Below are 14,734 nucleotides of genomic sequence, written 5' to 3'. Positions count from 1 at the left end.
AGGGGGAGAGAGAGGGCCCAGAATGTATTGTACTGTGAGGGGGAGAGAGAGGGCCCAGACTGTACTGTACTGTGAGGGGGGGGAGAGAGGTCCCAGAGTTTACTGTACAGTGAGGGGGAGAGAGGGCCCAGACTGTCCTGTACAGTGAGGGGGAGAGAGAGTGCCCAGAGTGTACTGTACTGTGAGAGGGAGAGACAGGGCCCAGAGGGTACTATACTGTGAAAGGGAGAGAGAGGTCCCAGAGGGTACTGTACTGTGAAGGGGAGAGAGAGAGCCCAGAGTTTAGTGTACAGTGAGGGGGAGAGAGAGGGCCCAGACTGTACTGTACTGTGAGGGGGGGGAGAGAGGTCCCAGAGTTTACTGTACAGTGAGGGGGAGAGAGGGCCCAGACTGTCCTGTACAGTGAGGGGGAGAGAGAGTGCCCAGAGTGTACTGTACTGTGAGAGGGAGAGACAGGGCCCAGAGGGTACTATACTGTGAAAGGGAGAGAGAGGTCCCAGAGGGTACTGTACTGTGAAGGGGAGAGAGAGGTCCCAGAGTTTAGTGTACAGTGAGGGGGAGAGAGGGCCCAGAGGGTACCTCACTATAATGGAGTGAGGGGGCCCAAAGTAAACTGTACAGTGAGGGGGGGAGAGAGAGGGCCCAGAGGGTACCTCACTATAATGGAGTGAGGGCGCCCAAAGTAAACTGTACAGTGAGGGGGAGTGAGAGGGCCCAGAGTTTACTGTACTGTGAGGGGGAGAGAGAGAGGGCCCAGAGTGTACTGTACTGTGAGGGGGAGAGAGAGGGCCCAGAGTGTACTGTACTGTGAGGGGTGAGCGAAGGCCCAGAGTGTCCTGTACAGTAAGGGGGAGAGAGGGCCCAGAATGTATTGTACTGTGAGGGGGAGAGAGAGAGAGCCCAGAGTGTACTGTACTGTGAGGGGGAGAGAGAGGTCCCAGAGTGTCCTGTACAGTGAAGGGGAGAGAGAGAGCCCAGAGTGTACTGTACTGTGAGGAGGAGAGCGAGGGCCCAGAGTGTACTGTACTGTGAGGGGGAAAGAGAGGGCCCAGAGGGTACTGTGATGGGGAGAAAGAGGACCCAGTTTGTACTGTACTGTGAGGGGGAGAGACAGGGCTCAGAGTGTCCTGAACTGTGAGGGGGAGAGAGAGGTCCCAGAGTTTACTGTACAGTGAGGGGGAGAGAGAGCCCAGAGTGTACTGTACTGTGAGGGGCAGAGAGAGGGCCCAGAGTGTACTGTACAGTGAGGGTGAGAGAGAGGGCCCAGAGTGTCCTGTACTGTGTGGGAGTGAGAAAGAGCCCAGTGTACTGTACTGTGAGGGGGAGAGAGCGGGCCCAGTGTACTGTACTGTAAAGGGAGAAAGAGGACCCAGGTTGTACTGTACTGAGGGGGAGCGAGAGGGCCCAGACTGTCCTGAAAAGTGAGGGGGTGAGAGGGCATGGAATGTCCTGAAGAGTGAGAGGGAGAGACAGGGCCCAGCGTTTCCTGTACAGTGAAGGGGAAAGAGAGGGCCCAGAATATACTGTACTGAGAGAGAGAGGGCCCAGAGGGTACCTCACTATAATAGAGTGAGGGGGCCCAGAGTAAACTGTACAATGAGGGGGAAAGAGTGGGCCCAGTGTACTGTACTGTGAGGCGGAGAGAGAGGGCCCAGAGTGTACTGTACTGTGAGGCGGGGAGAGGCAGGGCCCAGTGTACTGTACTGTGAGGGGAGAGACAGGGCCCAGAGTGTACTGTACTGTGAGGGGAAGAGAGAGGGCCCAGAGGGTACTGTACTGTGAGGGGGGGAGAGACAGGGCCCAGACTGTCCTGTACAGTGAATGGGAGAGAGAGGGCCCAGAGTGTACTGTACTGTGAGGAGGAGAGACAGGGCCCAAAATATACTGTACTGTGAGGGAGAGAGAGAGGGCTCAAAGGTTACCTCACTATAATGGAGTGAGGGAGCCAAGAGTAAACTGTACAGTGAGTTGGAGAGAGAGGGCCCAGAGTGTCCTGTACTGTGTGGGAGAGTGAAAGGGCCCACCGTGTACTGTAGTGTGAGTGAGAGAGAGAGGGCCCAGAGTGTACTGTACTGTAAAGGGAGAAAGAGAACCCAGGTTGTACTGTACTGAGGGGTAGCGAGAGGGCCCAGACTGTCCTGAAGAGTGAGGGGGAGAGAGGGCCCAGAATGTACTGTACTGTGAGGGGAAGAGAGTGGGCCCAGAATGTACTGTACTGTGAGAGGGAGAGACAGGGCCCAGAATATACTGTACTGTGAGGGAGAGACAGAGCCTAGAGGGTACCTCACTATAATAGAGTGAGGGAGCCCAGAGTAAACTGTACAATGAGGCGGAGAGAGAGAGCCCAGAGTGTACTGTACTGTGAGGGGGAGAGACATGGTCCAAGTGTACTGTACTGTGAGAGGGTGAGAGAGGGCCCAGTGTACTGTACTGTGAGGGGGGGAGAGACAGGGCCCAGACTGTCCTGCACAGTGAGGAGGAGAGGGAGTGCCCAGAGTGTACTATACTGTGAGAGGGAGAGATAGGGCCGAGAGGGTAACTCACTATAATGGAGTGAGGGGGCCAAGAGTAAACTGTGCAGTGAGTTGGAGAGAGAGGGCCTAGAATGTTCTGTACAGTGAGGGGGAGAGAGAGTGCCCAGACTGTACTGTACTGTGAGGGGGAGTGAGAGGGCCCAGAGTGTACTGTACTGTGAGTACTGAGCGAGGGCCCAGACTGTCCTGTACAGTGAGGGGAGAGAGAGGGCCCAGAATGTATTGTACTGTGAGGGGAGAGAGAGGGCCCATACTGTACTGTACTGTGAGGGGGAGAGAGAGGGCCCGGAGTGTACTGTACTGGGAGGGGGAGAGACAGGGCCCAGAGGGTACCTCACTATGATGGAGAGTGTACTGTACTGTACAGTGTGGGGGAGAGAGAGGGCCCTGAGTGTACTGTCCAGTGAGGTGGAGAGAGAGGGCCCAGAGTGTACTGTACAGTGAGGGGGAGAGAGAGGACGCAGAGTGTACTGTACAGTGAGGGGGAGAGAGAATGCCCAGAGTTTACTGTCCAGTGAGGTGGAGAGAGAGGGCCCAGAGTGTACTGTACAGTGAGGGGGAGAGAGAATGCCCAGAGTTTACTGTCCAGTGAGGTGGAGAGAGAGGGCCCAGAGTGTACTGTACAGTGAGGGGGAGAGAGAATGCCCAGAGTTTACTGTCCAGTGAGGTGGAGAGAGAGGGCCCAGAGTGTACTGTACAGTGAGGGGGAGAGAGAATGCCCAGAGTTTACTGTCCAGTGAGGTGGAGAGAGAGGGCCCAGAGTGTACTGTACAGTGAGGGGGAGAGAGAGGACGCAGAGTGTACTGTACAGTGAGGGGGAGAGAGAATGCCCAGAGTTTACTGTCCCCAACAGTATCCAAAGCGGTATACTTATTGTTTAGGGGAACGACCACAGGGGATCCCTGCACTGCCTGCTTCCTCCCCTTCCCACCTCTAACTGTTACCCAGCTACCTCTGTTCTCTGGCGTAGCTATGTCCCTGTAGCTTCTATCTATCACCCTCTCAGCCTCTCGAATAATAATAATCCTCAGTTCATCCAACTCCAGTTCCCTAACTTGTTCTGTGAGGAGCAGGATCTGACTGCATTTCCTGCAGATGAAGTCGGCAGGAGTATCGGTGGTCACCACTACCTCGAACATCCTGCAGGAGGAACATTCCACTGCCTGCGCTGCCATTACTCTACACCTCGTCTGTGAAAAGAAGAACACTGAGTAGCTTACCTGTGGACTTTAAAATTAGGTTAGAGGAGGAGGATGGCAGGGCCCTACTATGTAGGGCCTGGGGTCTAGAACACACCCACTCAAATATCAATCACTTACCTTCCCGACCAGCTCTGCGCTCCAACCTCACTTCTGACCAGCTCGCGCCGCTCTCTGCTTCCCGACCAGCTCTGCGCTCCAACCTCACTTCCGCCCAGCTCGTGCCGGTCTCTGCTGTGAAAAGAGAGGGCCCAGAATGTACTGTACTGTGAGGGGGAGAGAGGGCCCAGAATGTACTGTACTGTGAGGGGGAGAGAGAAGGCTCAGAGTGTACTGTACTATGAGGGGGAGAGAGAGGGCCCAGAGTGTACTGTACTGTGAGGAGGAGAGACAGGGCCCAGAGGGTACCTCACTATAATGGAGTGAGGTGGCCCAGAGTAAACTGTACAGTGAGTTGGAGAGAGAGGCCCAGACTGTCCTGTACAGTGAGGGGGGAGAGAGAGTGCCCAGAGTGTACTGTACTGTGAGGGGGAGAGAGAGAGCCCAGAGTGTACTGTACTGTGAGGGGGAGAGAGAGGGCCCAGAGTGTACTGTACTGTAAGGGAGAGAGAGAGGGCCCAGAGTGTACTGTACTGTGAGGGGGAGAGCGAGGGCCCAGTGTACTGTACTGAGCGGGAGAGAGAGGGCCCAGACTGTCCTGAAGAGTGAGGGGGAGAGAGAGCCCAGAATGTACTGTACAGTGCGGGGGATAGAGAGGGCCCAGAGTGTACTGTACTGTGGGAGAGAGAGAGGGCCCAGAGGGTACCTCACTATAATAGAGTGAGGGGGCCCAGAGTAAACTGTACAATGAGGGGGAAAGAGTGGGCCCAGTGTACTGTACTGTGAGGCGGAGAGAGAGGGCCCAGAGTGTACTGTACTGTGAGGGGGAGAGACAGGGCCCAGAGTGTACTGTACTGCGAGGGGGAGAGACAGAGCCCAGAGGGTACCTCACTATAATGGAGTGAGGGGGCCTAGAGTAAACTGTACAGTGAGTTGGAGAGAGAGGGCCCAGACTGTCCTGTACAGTGAGGGGGGAGAGAGAGTGCCCAGAGTGTACTGTACTGTGAGGGGGAGAGAGAAGGCCCAGAGTGTACTGTACTGTGAGGGGGAGAGAGAGTGCCCAGAGTGTACTGGTACTGTGAGGGGGAGAGACAGGGCCCAGAGGGTACCTCACTATAATGGAGTGAGGGGGCCCAAAGTAAACTGTACAGTGAGGGGGAGAGAGAGAGCCCAGAGTGTATTGTGAAGGGGAGAAAGAGGACCCAGGTTGTACTGTACTGTGAGGGGGAGAGAGAGGGCCCAACGTGTACTGCACTGTGAGGGGCAGAGAGAGGTCACAGTGTACTGTACAGTGCCTGGGAGAGTGAGGGCCCAGAGTGTACTGTACTGTGAGAGGGAGACAGATGGCCCGAAGTGTACTGTACTGTGAGGGCCCAGTGTGTTTCATATTGAGGGGAGTGAGAGGACCCAGACTGTACTGTTCTGTGAGTGTAATGAGGGCCCAGATGTACTGTACTGTGAGGGGAAGATAGGGCCCAGTGTGTACTGTACTGTGAGGGGGAGAGAGAGAGCCTAGAGTGTACTGTACTGAGGGCTCAGAGAGTACTGTACTATGAGGGGGAGAGATAGGGCCCTGTGTGTACTGGAATGGGAGATAGTTGGTCCAGAGTGTACTATACCATGAGGGGGAGAGAAAGGGGCCAGTGTACTGTACTGTGCGGGGGAGAGAGAGAGAGAGAGATGGCCTCGAGTATACTGTACTGTGATGGAGTGAGGGCCAAGAGTGTACTGTACTGTGTGGGAGAGAGAGAGGGCCCAGCGTGTACTGTACTGTGATGGGGAGACAGATGGCCCAGAGTGTACTGTACTGTGTCTGAATTAGAGTGGTGCTGGAGAAGCACAGCAGGTCAGGCTGCATCCAAGAAGCAGAAAAATCGATCTTTCAGGCAAAAGCCCTTCATCAGGAATAGACGAAATGTCGATTTTTCTGCTCCCTGGATGCTGCCTGACCTGCTGTGCTTTTCCAGCACCACTCTAATTCAGACTCAGGATTCCATCATCTGCAGTCCTCGTTTTTACCCTGTACTGTACTGTAAGAGAGAGAGGGCCCAGAGTATACTGCACTGTGGGAGAGGGCCCAGAATAACCACACAGAGTTAGGAGTCCCAGATTGTATTGTAATGTGAGGGAGTCAGGCTCCAGATGTATTGTACTGTGAGGGGGAGACAGAGGGCCCGGAATGTACTGTACTGTGAGGGGGAGACAGAGGGACCAGACTGTACTGTACTGTGAAAGGGAGAGAGAGGGCCCAGAATGTACTGCACTGTGAAGGAGAGAGAGAGAAGTCATAGAGTGTACTGTACTGTGAGGGGGAGAGAGAGAGGTCACAGAGTGTACTGAACAGTAAGTGGGAGAGAGAGTACCCAGAGTGTACTGTACTGTGATGGGGAGACAGAGGGCCCAAAGTGTACTATACTGTGAGGGGGAGTGGGCCCTGAGTGTACTGGACTGTGAGGGAGAGAGTGAGGGCCCAGTTGTGTACTGTAAGGGGGAGAGAAAGGGACCAGAGTGTACTGTACTGTGAGGGGGAGGGGACCCACTGTGTACTGTGCAGTGAGAGAGAGAGAGAGGGCCCAGTGTGTACTGTAGTGTGAGGGGGTGAGAGAGGACCCAGAGTGCATTATACTATGAGGGTGTGAGACCCAGAGTGGAGCATACTGTGAGGGGGAGACAGAGGGCCCAGAGTGTACTGTACTGTGATGGGGAGAGAGAGCGCCAAGTGTACTGTACTGTGATGGGGAGAGAACGAGCCCAGAGTGTACTGTACTGTGAGGGAATGAGGGCCCAGAGTGCACTGTACTGTGAGGGAGTGAGAGCCCAGAATGTTCTGTACTGTGAGGGGGAGAGAGAGTGCCCAGAGTGTACTGTACTGTGAGGGAGAGAGAGGACCCACATTGTACTATACTGTGAGGGAGAGAGAGAGAGAGGGCCCAGAATGTCCTGTGCTGTGAGGGAGAGGTGGCCCAGAATGTACTGAAGTCTGTACTGTGAGGGTGAGAGAGGACATAATGTGTACTTGAGGAGTGGGAAAGACTGGTGTGAGTGGGAGAGTGGGAGAGCTCAGAATGTGAGGGCCCAGAATGTACTGTACTGTGTGAGAGAGAGGGCCCAGTGTGTATTGTACCATGAGGAAGAGGGAGCCCAGAGTGTACTGTACTGTCAGGGAAAGAGAGGACTTGGAGTGTACTGGGGAGGGGGAAGGACTGGAGTGAGAGGGAACTGTAGCATAATCCCCCACCGTCCACAGTGGCAGCAAGCAGTGCGTTTCTTTTTATTTATAAGTAGTTGTAATTTCACTGTTATATGTGTGCCATAAATTAGTCAATCTTTACCCTTAGTTTTTTTGTATGATGACATTTTACAGCACTCCAGTCATCAGAAATGAATCTATTCTCACCCCATTTCTCAGCACTTGACATATAATTTTGTATGCTACTGTGTTTCAATTGCTTCTGTAAATAGTTCTTCAATATTTTGAGGGTTTCTGGCTTTCCCACCCTTTCAGGCACTGAGTTCCATATACCCGTGAACTTTTGTTTCCTCACATACCCGCTACATCTGTTCCTTAACTTAAAACTGTTCCCCTTGGTTATTGACCTCTCTACTAAAAGGAAAAGTATCTCCCTCTCAACCCTCTCTATTCCCCTCAAAACATTGTACACCTCAATCAGATTACCACTCAGCCTTCTCTGTGCTAAGGAAAATAACTCCAGCCTCATTAAACATCTGTCTATTCTAATCCTATTTTCCCTCTTCATAGTTGAATCACATCAGGCCAGGCAACATCTTAGTGCAATCACGTCCTTACTATTGTGTGGCCATCGGAACTGCACACATTACTCCAGCTGTGGCCTAACTAATGTTATTTACAGCTCCTTAATAACCTCCTTGCTCTTTTAATTAATGCCGATTAGTAAAGGCAAGCAGGCAAAAGTGAGGACTGCAGATAATGGAGATTAGAGTCACGAATGTGGTACTGGAAAAGCACAGCAGGTCAGGCAGCATTCGAGGAGCAGGAAAATCGACGTTTCGGACAAAACCCCTTCATCAGGAAAAAGGCTGGGAGTCTCGGGGGAGGGCAGAGAGATAGGCTTCCAACCTCATTCCTGATGAAGGGCTTTTGCCCAAAACTTTGATTTTCCTGCTCCTCGGATGCTGCCTGACCTGTGCTTTTTCAGCACCACATTCTCAACCAGTAAAGGCAAGTATCTATATGTCTTCTTTACTACCTTATTTACCTGTCCTGCTGCCTTCAATGATCTATGGACGTGCACCCCAAGATCCCTCTGATCCTCTGCACTTCCAATGGTCTTACTATTCAACGTACACTTCCTTGCCTTGTTAGTTCAAAAGGAATCTTCTCATACTTTCAGGATTAACTTCCATTTGCCTCTGTTCATAATTTCCTGTATTCTAAGACTTGTTATTTACCACAACACAAATTTTTATGTCATCTGTGAACTTACTGTTCATATCTCCCACATTCATGTCTATATCATTAACGTACACACAAACAGCAAGGGATCTAGCACTGAATACAGGCTTCTACTCAGAAAAGTACCCTCCGACTGTCAGTCTCTGCTTCCTGCCACTCAGTCAATTTCAAATTAAATTTGCCAAATTGCTCTGGATCCCATGGGCTCTTAGCTTCTTCACCAGCTTTCCTTGTGAGACTTTATCACAATACTTACTGAAGTCCATGCAGATAACATCAACTGCACTACCCTCATCTATACACTTAGTCACTTCATCCAAAAGTTCAATCAAATTTGATCTCTTATGACTCATACTTCCATGCTGACTATCCTTGATTAATCCTTACCTGACCAAGTGGAAATTAATTCTTTCCCAGAGATTTTTTTCTGAAAGTTGCTCCACAACACATGCGAGACTCACTGTTCTGGAGATTTCTGAGTTATTCCTACTATCCTTTTTGAACAATGGTACAACATTAGCTGTCCTCCAGTACTGTGGCGCTCCTCCTGTGTTCAGAAAACATTTGAATATCAGAGCCCCTACAATCTCCTCCCACGCCTCCAAAAGCAGCTTTGAGTACATCTCATTTGGGACTGGGACTTTATCCCCTTTCATGTCTCCTGAAACTACTAAAGCTCCGCCCTCTTGATGCTAATATATTAACCTTTATCGCAGTCCCCTCCTTATTTTTGAGATCTGCATTACCTTTCTGTATTTGTTCACATACAAGGTATTCATTTAAGACCTCAGCTATGTCTTCTGGCTCCACTCGCATATTGCCACTTTAATCCGTAATGGGGCCTCCTCTTTCCCTGGTTATTCTCTTGCCCTAATATAATTAAAGCATGACTTTGGATTTTCCTAAAATAAAACAAAGGACTGCAGATGCTGGAGATCTGAAACAAACAACAGAAATTGCATCATCTTGAGAGAGAAAACAAAGTTAACAGTTTGACTCAAAAGGTTCTTAGAGGTCTTGACAAGATAGGTGTAGAAAGTGATTTCGCCTTCTGGGAGAGTCTTGTACCGGATTGCATAATTTCAGAATAAAGGATCCCACATTTAAGGCAGATGAGAAGGAATTTCTTCTCACAGAGGAAAGTGAATTTGTGGGATTCTTTACTTCTGAGGGCTGTTGAAGTTGGGTCATCAACTATGTTCAAGTCTGACGTAAACATTTTTAATCTGTGAGGTAATCGAGGATAATGGGGAAAAGGCAGGAAAGTGGCTCAGCCATGATGTATTGAATAGCAGAGCACATTCATGGACCGAATGGTCTACTGGTGCTCCTGCAACTTATTTTTCCAAAACTGGATGGTCTGTGGTTTGGACAGGAACTTTCAGATGATGTTGATGTATCTATATCTTGTTTCAAGAATCCATCCTTTATGTACCTAACAAATTCTGCCCCATTTAAGCCCCTGGCACTATGGAGGCCCAATGAATATTGGGAAAACCAAAGTCACCCATTACCACAACCTTGTTGTTTGTACATCCTTCCATAATCAGTTTATTTATCTGTTCCTATAATTCCTGCTGGCTATTGGAAAGTCTATAGTACACCCGAATCTTAGTGACTGCCATAAGGTCTAGCTGTATGAGCCCTCCAAGATGTCCTGTTTTCCTGGAACTGTGACATACTCCTTAATGAATAATGCAACTCCTCCACCTCTCTTACATCCCTCTCTATCATGCCTGAAACTTCTAAACCTTGGAACATTGAGCTGCTAGTGCTTCTCTCAACATGTTTCTGTCATGGCTATCATATTGTAATTCCATGTACCAATTCAGGATCTAAGCTCATCTGCCTTATCTGTTATACTCCTTGCGTTAAAATACACTTCAGACTGCTAGCCCCACCGTATTCATCAACCTGGCCTTGCCTGTTTCCCTATTCGACTCACTTGATTTAATCCCTCTCTTCAAACACTCCACATGATGACCTATTGTTCTGGTTCCAACCCCACTGACATATTAGTTGAAACTCTCCCAAGTGGCACTAGTGGAACACCCTGCAAGGATATTGGCATCCCTCCAGTTGGGTGCAATCCATTCTTCTTATATAAATCCCACCCACCCTTGAAGACGTTCCAATCCTCCAGAAATCTGAATCCTTCCTCCTACACCAGCGTTTTAGCCACGCATTCAACTGTATTATCTTCTTTTTGCTGCTTTTACTAGCACATGGTGCAGGGAGTATTCACAAGAACACAGGCTTAGAGACCCTGCTTTTCAACTTCTTACTTAACTCACTAAATTTCCTTTGCAGAACCTCATCTCTCTTTCTGCTTATGTTGCTACACGACCTCTGGCTGCTCACCTTCTCCCTTCAGAATATACAGTGCATGCTCAGAGACATCCTTGACCCTGGCATCAGGGAGGCAACATACTATCCTGGAATCTCACTTATTGTCACAGAACACCTATCTGTGCCCAAACTGTAGAGTCCCCTAACACTACCACTCGCCGACACTTCGAGCCTCCTTGCTTTACAACAATGATAGTCTTGGTGCCACTGATCTGGCTGCTGCTATTGCTTTCCCCTGAGAGGCCAACCCCAAGTGTTGCTGTTACTCCACATATCAGAGGAGGAGCACTCCATAAGGTTTCCTGCATATTTGTAATCTCCTCAGAAAATTGAGAGACATCTCTGACATTTGTTATGAGGAGTTTACTAATCTTGGCTCTTGCATGGAGTCTATCTGGAAGGCATTTGATGTGTGTGCTTAATATTGCAGGATATTCTTTGTACTGGCTTCTGCCCTATCTTCCAAGGCTGAATCAGTGCACAGGGGAATGTATGCTTCCTGTTTCCTGACAGCATAAAATGGTGTGCTCTTGGCAAAGGTGTTCATTCTTTGGATTTTGTCCTTGTCAAACTCAGCAGCACAACTGAGCAGAGCAGGAAAAGCTAAGAGGTCAAGGAGGTCAAGTAGCAGAAAGGACAAGATGGGTTTGGGGGAGTGCAGTGGTGGCCAGGTCCCTAAACAGTGCTGTGGTTCTGATATGGCAGGTCTACAGTCAGGGAAGGGAGGTCATGCTGAATGGAGAGAAGATCCAACATGTAGGAAGGCACATCAGATGTCTGTGAGGGAGTGTTGAGGAAAATCAAGGGACCCATCAAGGCTGATGGGAGTGGCTCTAAAAGGCGGACAGACAGGTCAAGGCTGAGGAATGAGGGTCTTTGACTTTGAGTAAAGGATGGGAGCCGGGCACTCAAGGGTGATTCAGGTGGTGTCAGCAGGGTTAAGGACTGAGGAAGCTTGAGCATGGAGATTGATGGGCTGCCGCAATAGATCATATTATATTTCACCATTGCAGAATTTGAATTTTGAACGAGAGGCATATGGGGTTTAGGTCTACATGTATGATGGGGTAGAATAATTAACTCATCAGTGTTTCTGGAGCCATGATCTATTTAAAAAAACAACAGTATTAGATAGGCTTCCTGAAGTGATAATATGAATTTGTTTGCACGATGAGAGCTTTGCAAGCAGACAACATTATCATTGAAAATCATTAGGTTGCCTTCAATTAGAAATCCCTTTTTCTGCTTAGGGGAAAATCTTACACCTTGGAAGCCTTTTGTTTAAATTTGCAGAAGTCCTCGTTGCTGTTCGATTATGAAATAGAACATTACAGCGCAGTACGGGCCCTTCAGGCCTCGACGTTGCGCCGAACTGTGAAATTAATCTGATTCCATTAAACCTACACCATTCCATTATTGTCCATATGTATGTCCAATGCCCATTTAAATGCCCTTAACGTCGACGAGTCTACTACTGTTGCAGGCAGGCTGTTCCACGCCCCTACCACTCTCTGAGTAAAGAAACTACCCCCAATATTTGTCCTAAATCTATCACCCCTAAATAGTTTCTCCGAGAGAAAGAAGTTAATTCAGAGAAGTTAGCAAATGTGTTGCCTCAGTTTAAGAGCTTTAGATTGGAAGTTTTATACCAGAAGTGTTTGGCCACAAAGAGCAAGAGTGCACAAACAGCGCATCAATTTTAGCAAATATCCTGGGCACATCATTTATGGAAGGGCAACAAGAGTCTTGTTTGGCATGGCATGTTGGGCCAAGTCACATTGCTTTGACAATATAAATTCTGCCACACACATCACCCTGCAAAATCACTGAACTCAAACACAGCATGAAATTGTTCACCACACAAGTGAGATCATATAGGCTTTAACTTCAACTTTTAACAAAAATATGATTTATCATTGGTTTTCATAATCTAATATTACCATTGATAGGCCAGTGAGGCCCTAGCAATGTAACATCCTGTCCACCACTGAAAGGAAAATCATTATTAAATAAATTCTTCAGATAACTTCGTTACTGCAGACAAAGAAAAAAACCCAATGAATCATGGGTGGAGACTTCCAGCCAAGGGAACCAAATGTTGGGAGGGGAACGGGAATCAAAGAGAGAACTCGACTCATCTTAAGAAAATTATCTGAAGTGTTCTGAAATGCATGTGTAAGGAAACCTAACCATCCTCGGATGAATATTTAAGGGAGTCCAACTCAGTTTTGAAGGCATATGTATATATATGAGCCTGACTCACCTTTGGGAGAATATTGTAGGCACCCTAACCCATCAGCAATGGAATACTAAATGGAGCCACAGTCACTGCCAGATATCCATGATCAAAAGGGGGTCACAATTCTGGAGTATTTGAGTAAGGATTTTCTTAGAACATACTTGGGTATTCTAGAGCATCTTCACTGCTAAAAATAAATGAAGGAAGTTATTGTGTTGTCAGGCAGCCTAAGGAGAGCTGATATTCTGAAATGTTGTCTTGTCTATCATTATTGTTGAAATCTCTATGGTCTTTCTTTGAATATACCTGGAGCTTTTGTGAATAATAGACAATGCACTAGTCAGCCCACAGCTAGAATACTGTGAACAGTTTTGGGCCCCTTAACTCGGGTAACATATACTGGTATTGGAGGCAATCCAGAGAAGGCTAACTCAGCAGATACCAGGTTGGGAGGAACTGTCTTATAGAAGAGTTTGAGCTGATTGGGCCTGTACTCAATGAGAAGAATGAACGGTGACCTTATTGAAACATGAGTGATTTTAGGAGGACTTGACAGGGTAGATGCGGAAATTATGTTTCCCCTTGTGGGAGAGTATAGGACCAGAGGACCTACTCTCAGAAGAAGGGGCTGCACATTTAAGACAGAGATAAGAATACATTTCCTCTCTCAGACAGTTGAAATCTGTAGAATTTTTTTTTACCTCAGGAGTGTTGTTGAGGCAGGTTCATGAAGTATATTCAAGGCTGAGATAGACAGATTTTTAATGGAAATCAGGGGATAAAGGCAGGAAATTGGAGTTGAGGATTATCAGTTCAGCTATGATTTCGTTGAATGGTGAAACAGCCTGAATGGACTGAATGCTTACTTCTGCTCCTATATGTTATGGTCTCGTGGAAATTTTCAAAGAAATGATCAGCTGTGTAGATGAGGGCAATGCATTTGACAGTCTACTTGGGCTTCGGCAAGGTTTTTGATATGGTCTCACAAGCAAACGTTATAACAAAGGTAAGAACAAATGGGATCCAAGGAAATTTGACAGGAAGCAGAGGATGATGGTTGAGAGGTGTTTTGTGACAGGAAATCTGTGTCCAACGTAATTCCACAGGGGTCAGTGTTGGGAGATTCATGTAGTTTGTGGTATATGTAATTGATTTAGGCTTGACTGTAGGAGGATTGATCAGTAACTTCATGGGTGATGTGAAAATGTTTAAGGTAATAAGCAGTGAAGAGGATAGCCTTAGATTGTAGAGGAATATAGATGGGCTGGTCAGATGGGCTGAAAGCAATGAAAATCAGAGAGTCAAAGAGATGTACAGCACGGAAACAGACCCTTCGGTCCAACTCATCCATGCTGACAAGATATCCCAACCCAATCTAGTCCCACCTGCCAGCACCTGGCCCATATTCCTCCAAACCCTTCCTATTCATATCCCCATCCAGATGCCTTTAAAATGTTGCAATTTTACCAGCCTCAACCACTTCCTCTGGCCGCTCATCCCATACAGGTACCAGCCTCTGTGTGAAAAAGTTGCCACTTAGGTCTCTTTTATATCTTTCCCTTCTCACCCTAAACCTATGCCCTCTCATTCTGGACTCCCCCACCCCAAGAAAAATACTTTATCTATTTATCCTATCCATGCCCCTCATGATTTTATAAACTTCTATAAGATCATCCCTCAGCCTCTGGCATTCCAGCAAAAACAGCCCTAGTCTATTCAACTTATCCCTATACTTCAAATCCTCCAACCCTGGCAACATCCTTGGAAATGTTTTCTGAACCCTTTCAAGTTTCATAACATCTTTCCAATAGAAAGGAGACCAGAATTGCATGCAATATTCCAACAGTGGCCTAACCAATGTCCTGTACAGCCGCAATAT

Source organism: Chiloscyllium plagiosum, chromosome 1, assembly GCF_004010195.1.
Source record: "Chiloscyllium plagiosum isolate BGI_BamShark_2017 chromosome 1, ASM401019v2, whole genome shotgun sequence".
Classification (NCBI taxonomy): Eukaryota; Metazoa; Chordata; class Chondrichthyes; order Orectolobiformes; family Hemiscylliidae; genus Chiloscyllium; species Chiloscyllium plagiosum.
The sequence above is the reverse complement of the archived record's forward strand: the minus strand, read 5'-3'. Positions refer to the sequence as shown.